Source organism: Oncorhynchus masou, chromosome 15 (genome assembly GCF_036934945.1).
Source record: "Oncorhynchus masou masou isolate Uvic2021 chromosome 15, UVic_Omas_1.1, whole genome shotgun sequence".
Taxonomy (NCBI): domain Eukaryota; kingdom Metazoa; phylum Chordata; class Actinopteri; order Salmoniformes; family Salmonidae; genus Oncorhynchus; species Oncorhynchus masou.
Genome location: NC_088226.1, coordinates 21,641,347 through 21,649,091, shown reverse-complemented (window position 1 = coordinate 21,649,091; position 7,745 = coordinate 21,641,347). Strand labels below are relative to the sequence as shown.

At 41.6% G+C, this 7,745-nt stretch overlaps 1 non-coding gene across 1 annotated transcript; it reads left to right on the top strand.

The window, feature by feature from the left end:
- Window positions 1-1,901: 1,901 nt before the first annotated feature.
- trnas-uga (transfer RNA serine (anticodon UGA)) lies at window positions 1,902-1,983 on the top strand. Its single transcript has one exon. It is a non-coding gene; the product is annotated as a tRNA-Ser (tRNA).
- The last annotated feature ends 5,762 nt before the right edge of the window (window positions 1,984-7,745 follow it).

Sequence of the window (7,745 nt, the reverse complement as noted above, 5' to 3'; positions counted from 1 at the left end):
TTTATTTGTAGCATTGGTGACTTGATATTGATGAAGTGCTTAATGCAGACTTGTATTTTGATTCAAGTGCTCAGAATATGTATTTCTTGAAAAACAGTTCAAATGGGCTCTTTCAGTAGATCGTCGAGTCTTTACAGAAGTAAAATGTACAGAATGAGACAGCCGACTGGTTAAGAACTGGTTTTTAAGATACCATGCTGCGATGGCTGAGTGGTTAAGGCTTTCGACTTGAAATCCAATGGGGTCTCCACATATCCTTGGTGACATGATATGGATAATGTCCATAATACATGGAATTGTCCAGTGATTCAGGTGCTCAGAGTATATCTGCCTTGACCAACAGTTCAAATAGGCTCTTCAGTACAGATACTGTTGTTTGTGTTAGATTTATGATGGAAATTCTGAGAGACAGGTCCTCCTTGAAAACTCATTTGGCCTCCCCGCGCAGGTTTGAACCCTGCTCACAGCGCTTTGACAAACCAGACTTTATTTGCAACATGTCATTGGAGACTTGATATGGATAATGTGTGCTTAATGCATGGACTTTGATTCAGGTGCTCAGAGTATATCTGCATTGGCAAACAGTTCAAATCGTCTCTTCAGTACACATACTGTTGTTAGTATTAGATTTATTATGGAAATTCTGAGAGCCATGTGGGTATATCCTCAGACTTGAAACACCATTGGGTCTCTCTGCTCCTTTTTAAATCTTATTCTCAGTGAATAGTCCACTTGTACTTTCTCTGCACATAGTTTTTTGACTTGCACATTAAACTTCCAACCTTCACAGCTTTGGAAAGGACCGAGGTTACTTGGCGCAATAAGATCAAGATCTTGTGCCATCAAGTTTACCATTTTTCACCAATGATGTCTGTTTCCAAATCCCAATATCTTTACTTGCATTCCAACTGCTGCAATGGCCGAGTTCTTTAGACGTTGGACCTGAATTTCAATGGGGTCTCCTCACCCATATTCTTAACTTGCTTGAAGCATATAGCCCACTTCTGCTTTCTCCTCATCAATTTCCTTAGTTTCCTACTGCTGTGATGGCTAAGTGGATTAAGCATTGTAATTGAAGTCCTATGTATTTTTCCTGTACAGTTTTCAACTCTGCATACTGGGTGATGATAAAGTAGACCTTTAATAATTGGATCTATCTCCTTTGAATTTAAATTGTCCTTACTTTATGTGCTCGTCCAACGATTGAAGTGCTTAGAAAATTGCCTTTTTTAAACTTTGCTTGAAAAAAATTTGAACTAGGCAGTTGAATTTGGATACTTTTGTCCTTGTGTGAGGTACCTCAGAAAGCTGTGATTGCAGAATGGTTAAATTGTTGGACTCAAAATCCATTGGGGTTGCCCAGTGGAGGTTTGAACCCTGCCAGCAGCGCCTTGACAATCCAGTCTTTATTTGTAACCTGTCATTGGGGACTTGATATGGATAATGCTTAGACATGTCCTTTGATTTAAGTGCTCAGAATTGATCTTCCATGACAAACGTTTCAAGTAGGCTCTTCAATAGCAATAATCTGGTCACTTTCGAGTTAAAATGGACAGAACGAGGTAGTGGACTGGTTAAGGGTCTGTAGGTAAGAGGAGAAGCTGTGATGGCCTAGAGGTTAAGGCGTTGGACTTGAAATTTATTTGGGTGTCTCCGCGCATGTTCGAACCCTGCTCACAGCGCGATGTCTAATCAGTTTTCCATTTAAAACATATCCTTGTGGACATGATATGCTTAATGTGCTTAATGCATGGACTTGTCCTTTGACTCAAGTGCTCAGAAAATTTTTTCCTTGACAAACAGTTCAAATAGGCTCTTCAGTAGAAAGTCTCGTCTTTACAGAAGTAAAATGTACAGAATCAGATATTGAACTGGTTAAGGCCTGGCTTTTAATGTTGCAAGCTGCGATGGACGAGAGGTTAAGGCATTGGACTTGAAATCCAATGAGGTCTCCCCGCGTAGGTTCGAACCCTGCTCACAGCGCTTTGACAAACTAGTCTTTATTTGCAATATGTCATTGGAGACTTGATATGGATTATGTGTGCTTAATGCATGGACTTGTCCTTTGATTCAGGTGGTCAGAATAAAATTCCTTGAGAAACAGTTCAAACAGGCTCTTCAGTCGAAGGTCTTGTCTATACAGAAGCAAAATGTACAGAATCAGATAGCCGACTGGCTTTTAACATAGCAAGCTGTGATTGCAGAGTGGTAAATTGTGTTGGACTTGAAATCCAATGGGGTCTCCCCACTCTGGTTTGAACCCTGCTCACAGCATTTTGACAAACCAGTATTTATTTGCAACATGTCATTGGAGTCTTGATATGGATAATGTGTGCTTAATGCATGGACTTGTCCTTTGATTCAGGTGCTCAGAGTATATCTGCATTGGCAAACAGTTCAAAAAGTCTCTTCAGTACACATACTGTTGTTTGTATTAGATTTATTATGGAAATTCTGAGAGCCATGTGGGTATGTCCTCAGACTTGAAACCCCATTGGGTCTCTCTGCTCCTTTTTAAATCTTATTCTCAGTGAATAGTCCACTTGTACTTTCTCTGCACATAGTTTCTTGACTTGCACATTAAACTTCCATACATAAGGGAACATTTCGGCATTTGCTGTATGGTTAGTGAGAAAGTCCATATTGCAAATGTACGGTCCCTTACTAGACGTCCGAAAACATTTGTAAAATTCGCGGACGGCGTCGGGCCGAGCGGCAGGGCCGGACCTACCGGGAAGTCATCAAATGAACTTTGTCGGACATTCGGTTTTCGTTTTATAAAATAATCAAATTTTGGTCATTTTTCCGCTATCCCGGAAAATCCCACAAGAGGGCATAAGCAATCATATTGCAATTTGACAAAACATCACGAATCACGACGGGGCCTTATCTCGAAAACTGAAAATATTTTGAAGCCGAAACTTGGTGAGCATAGGTTTGGCATAATGGGCAGTTGGCCCCGAACAAGATGGCGTCTAGGCCTCAACGGTTTTTGAGTTATGGCCATTTTTCTGGGATTAAAGGTCCAAAATGAAAATAGAGAAATTATTTTTCCACTTCACATCAAAGTCAAGGAGCCTCCGGTGTCAATAAAAAAAACAGCCATTTATCTATCGTCATTTAAGAGAAATCGCACAATGAGAGATTGGTGATGTTCACAGATAGGTGTTTTTTTTCAACAGTTACAGATCCAGTTGCAGGGGGTCCATACGAATATTTTTAAAGTGTGATGCGGAGCTCTGCGAGATTTCTGTGATTTTCTATGATTTTCTGAAATAACACACACTCACTAAACCCTCCGTAAATAACTCAGTTCTTAACGTAAAGACTTAAAACTCAGGATTATGTAAAGGCATACCCCAATCAGGATATGAGTTTATTTATAGCTTCCTGTGCCAACAGGAAGTGCCTTAAATGGTGTCATAGTGGCTGTTTCCAAGGGTTAAAAAGGTCAGATCTGTCCAAAACTTCATATGTGTGATTAGGCAACCCCCATGAACTGTAAATCAGTCATTTTCCCCAAAAAAATTCAAAGGAAAATTAAATCACACAGACACACAACTTGGAAGGAGGGACGTATTGGGGTGCGTAGAGACTGACACTGCCTCCAATAGTTAGCTTTGTTCGAGCTAAAAAAGAACCGTCAGACCTAGAGTTTCGAAACTTTCGAAACCTGTTCTAGACCTCAGGTCGATAGTGCGTGGTGAGTTAGGTGGCTCTAGAAGGTTCTCGGACCGAGAAACAGCCTCGAACATTTGCAATGATTTCAATTCATTTTGACCATTTTGAAAATGGCGACATTTAGAAAAGTCTCAGAGACACAAGACTAGGTGCATTGAAACCGGCTCAGCCCATAGACACGGACCCCAACGTTTCTGTCCGATAGCTCATTCAAGGACCCCATAGCAAGGCATGGAAAAAAGTGGATTTTCAGCACCAATTAGGGTTTTACTCGGGCACCGAAGGACCTATCGAGCCGAAACTCGGGATTCGGGGTCGCCTCACATAGGACTACACATAATGTTCGAACTGGACCCGTAGCTAGAACGTAACTATGTGTTTTACGTTTTTTATTATGTTTTAAACTAAAGGCGCTGTGAATTATGGGCCTGCTCTGACATATGTGATAGTTGGCTTCCAAATGAGTTGGAAAAAGTGGGTTTGGTGTCAATTGATATCAGTTTGGTGTCAGAATGACATCTAATTGACTGATGGACACTGACTTGCAAGTTGACTTTTGTGCATTTGCAATATGTTTACACGGAGAGGGACCATCACCAAAATGGCATTCTGAAATCAACACAAAAAATGGCATCACCATAGTCTCCAGACTGTGCCGAGTTCAACGAGACGCCCCGCTTGACCGTAGCTCGCTCTGAGTGCAGTGACCATGAAAAAAAGAAGGCCCAAAATGAAGCCTGGCCCTCAATGTCATTTGCTTTTGGGTGACAGTGAGAGAACCATTTGGGTAAGAAGCACAATTCGACCTCAGGTGCATTCCTAAGGTCCTCCCGATCTGTGCAAGCCTAACCTTGACCGTGTGGCATTAACCCTTAACAGTTAAAAGAAGGTGTTTACATCAAACAGTTTGCATTGACTTCTCTCCCCATAGGAATACATTGCCTTCACCTCTAAATTCAACCTGAAGCCTATGTGGGTTATGAATGCCTTATGAACCTGTCTTCTATGACAGTCCATCAGACCACTATGAGGTCTACCTGTGTCAATTCTAACCTTCCTGAAGCAACCGGAAGTGGTTAAAATCACCCAAAAGGTATTTGGATGTACATCACCTGCAAAGGTGAAAATGACTCTGCATTCAACCCTGTGTAGATCAGTCAATTCTCAATTTAAAGACTTAAAACTCAGGATTCTGTAAGTGTCTATGTCAATCAAGACGTGTGTTTACTTATAGCTTCCTGTGCCAACCGGAAGTGCCTTTAATTGGGTCACACTGTCTGTTTTGAAGGGTTAGAAAAGTCACATCTCTCCAAAACTTCATATGTGTGACTAGGTAACCCTCCTAAACTGTAAATCAGTCATTTCTCGCAGCAGAAGTCAATGAAAAGCTCTCACACACACACACACAGCAAGGATGGAGTGAAAAAGTGCGGTGCTCAAAGACACAGAGAGCAGGCAATGGCATAAACATAATCTCTAGGCCGTGCCGAGTTCAACGAGATATCCCGCTTGACCGTAGCTCGCTCGGTCTGAGAGCAGCGAGCATTAGAAAAGTAGGCCCAAAATGAAGCCTGCACCACAACGTCATTTGCTTTTGGGTGACAGCGGCGGAACCGTTAGGTTTAGAAAGACAATTCAACCACAGGAATGTTCCTAAGGTCCTTCCGATCCGTGCAAGCCTAACTTTGACCGTGTGGCATTAACCCTTAACAGTAAAACAGGGTTTTTTGATCTCATAGAATACAATGATATCTCTCCCCATAGGAATACATTGCCTGCTCCCCTAAATTCAACCTGGAGCCTATATGGGTTATGAATGCCGTATGAACCTGTCTTCGGTACCAGTCCATCAGGCCACTATAAGGTCTACCTGTGTTGATTCTAAGCTTCCTGGACCAACCGGAAGTGGTTAAAATCGCCCTAAAAGTGTTTATCCATACCCTGCCTGCAGTTTGATAGACATAGTGCATTCAACCCTGTGTAAATCAGTCAGTTTTTATGGTAAATACTTAAAACTCAGGATTCTGTAATAGAATACCCCAATGAGAATGTGTGTAGAGTTATAGCTTCCTGTGCCAACCGGAAGTGCCATAATTGGTGTCTCAGGGGCTGTTTCGAGGGGTTAAAAAAATCAGATCTTTCCAAAACTTCATATATGTGATTAGGCAACCCCCATGAACTGTAAATCAGTCATTTTTCCCATAAAATTTCAAAGGAAAACTAAATCACACATACACAGCTTGGAAGGAGGGACCCATTGGGGTGCGTAGAGACATACACTCCCTGCATTAGTTAACCTTGTTGGAACTTTTAAAGAACCGTCAAACTTTAGAATCCTGTTCTAGACCTCAGGTCGATAGTGCGTGGTGAGTTACGTTGCTCTAGAAGGTTCTCGGACCGAGAAACAGCCTCGTACATTTGCAATGACTTCAATTCATTTTTGCATCACAAAAAAGTTGACATTTAGAAATGTCCCAGAGTCACAAGACTAGGTGCATTGTGACCGTCTCGGCCCATATAGACAGACCCCAACGTTTCTGTCCGATAGCTCATTCAAGGACCCCGTAGCAAGTAATTGAAAAAAGTGGATTTTCAGCACCAATTAGGGTTTTACTCGGACACCAAATGACCTATCGAGCCGAAACTTGGGATTCGGGGTCGCCTCAGCTAGGCCTACACATAACATAAGAAATGGACCCGCAGCTAGAACGTAACTACATGTTTTATGTTTTTTTTATGGTTTGAACCGAAGGCGTTGTGAATTTTGGGCCAGCTCTGAAGTATGTGATAGTTGGCTACTAAACGAGCTGGGAAAAGTGGGTTTGGTGTCAGTTTGTATCAGTTTGGTGTCAGAATGATATCTAATTGACTGATGGACGGTGACTTGCTGGTGACTCTTGTCCATTTGCAATATGTTTAAACAGTGAGGTACCATCACCAAAAGTGACATTCTGAAATCAACCCTAACGAGCGATGGAGAGGTCCAGAATCACTGCCCAGCCATCCCGAGTTCATCGGAGCAGTCAATTTCGCATTCCTGCATGATTTTTATAACATGACAAATTCGTGATGGTGAATGCCCATTGAACCATATTGTAAATGCACAGTGACTTTGCAAAAGTGAGAAAACATAAACAAATGGACATAATGAAATCAACACAACTATCACTGCCAGGTCATCCTGTGTTCATCAGGCCAGTCAATTTTGCATTTCGGCATGATTTTTGAGCATGACAAATTCGTGATGGTAAATGCCCATTGAACCATATTGCAAATGCTCAGTGACTTTGCAAAAGTGAGAAAACATAAACAAATGGACATAATGAAATCAACACAACTATCACTGCCAGGCCATCCTGTGTTCATCAGGCCAGTCTATTTTGCATTTCTGCATGATTTTTGAGCATGACAAATTCGTGATGGTGAATGCCCATTGAACCATATTGCAAATGCACAGTGACTTTGCAAAAGTGAGAAAACATAAACAAATGGACATAATGAAATCAACACAACTATCACTGCCAGGCCATCCTGTGTTCATCAGGCCAGGAGTCAATTTTGCATTTCTGCATGATTTTAATTTTGAGCATGACAAATTCGTGATGGTAAATGCCCATTGAAACATATTGCAAATGCACGTGCATTTGAATTTAAATTGTCCTTACTTTATGTGCTCGTCCAACGATTGAATGCTTAGAAAATGGCCTTTTTTTAAATCAACTAGGCAGTTGAATTTGGATACTTTTGTCCTTGTGTGAGGTACCTCAGAAAGCTGTGATTGCAGAATGGTTAAATTGTTGGACTCAAAATCCATTGGGGTTGCCCAGTGGAGGTTTGAACCCTGCCAGCAGCGCTCTGACAATCCAGTCTTTATTTGTAACATGTCATTGGGGACTTGATATGGATAATGCTTGGACATGTCCTTTGATTCAAGTGCTCAGAATTGATCTTCCACGACAAGCGTTTCAAGTAGGCTCTTCAATAGCAATAATCTGGTCACTTTAGAGGTAAAATGGACAGAACGAGATAGTGGACTGGTTAAGGGTCTGTAGGTAACAGGCGAA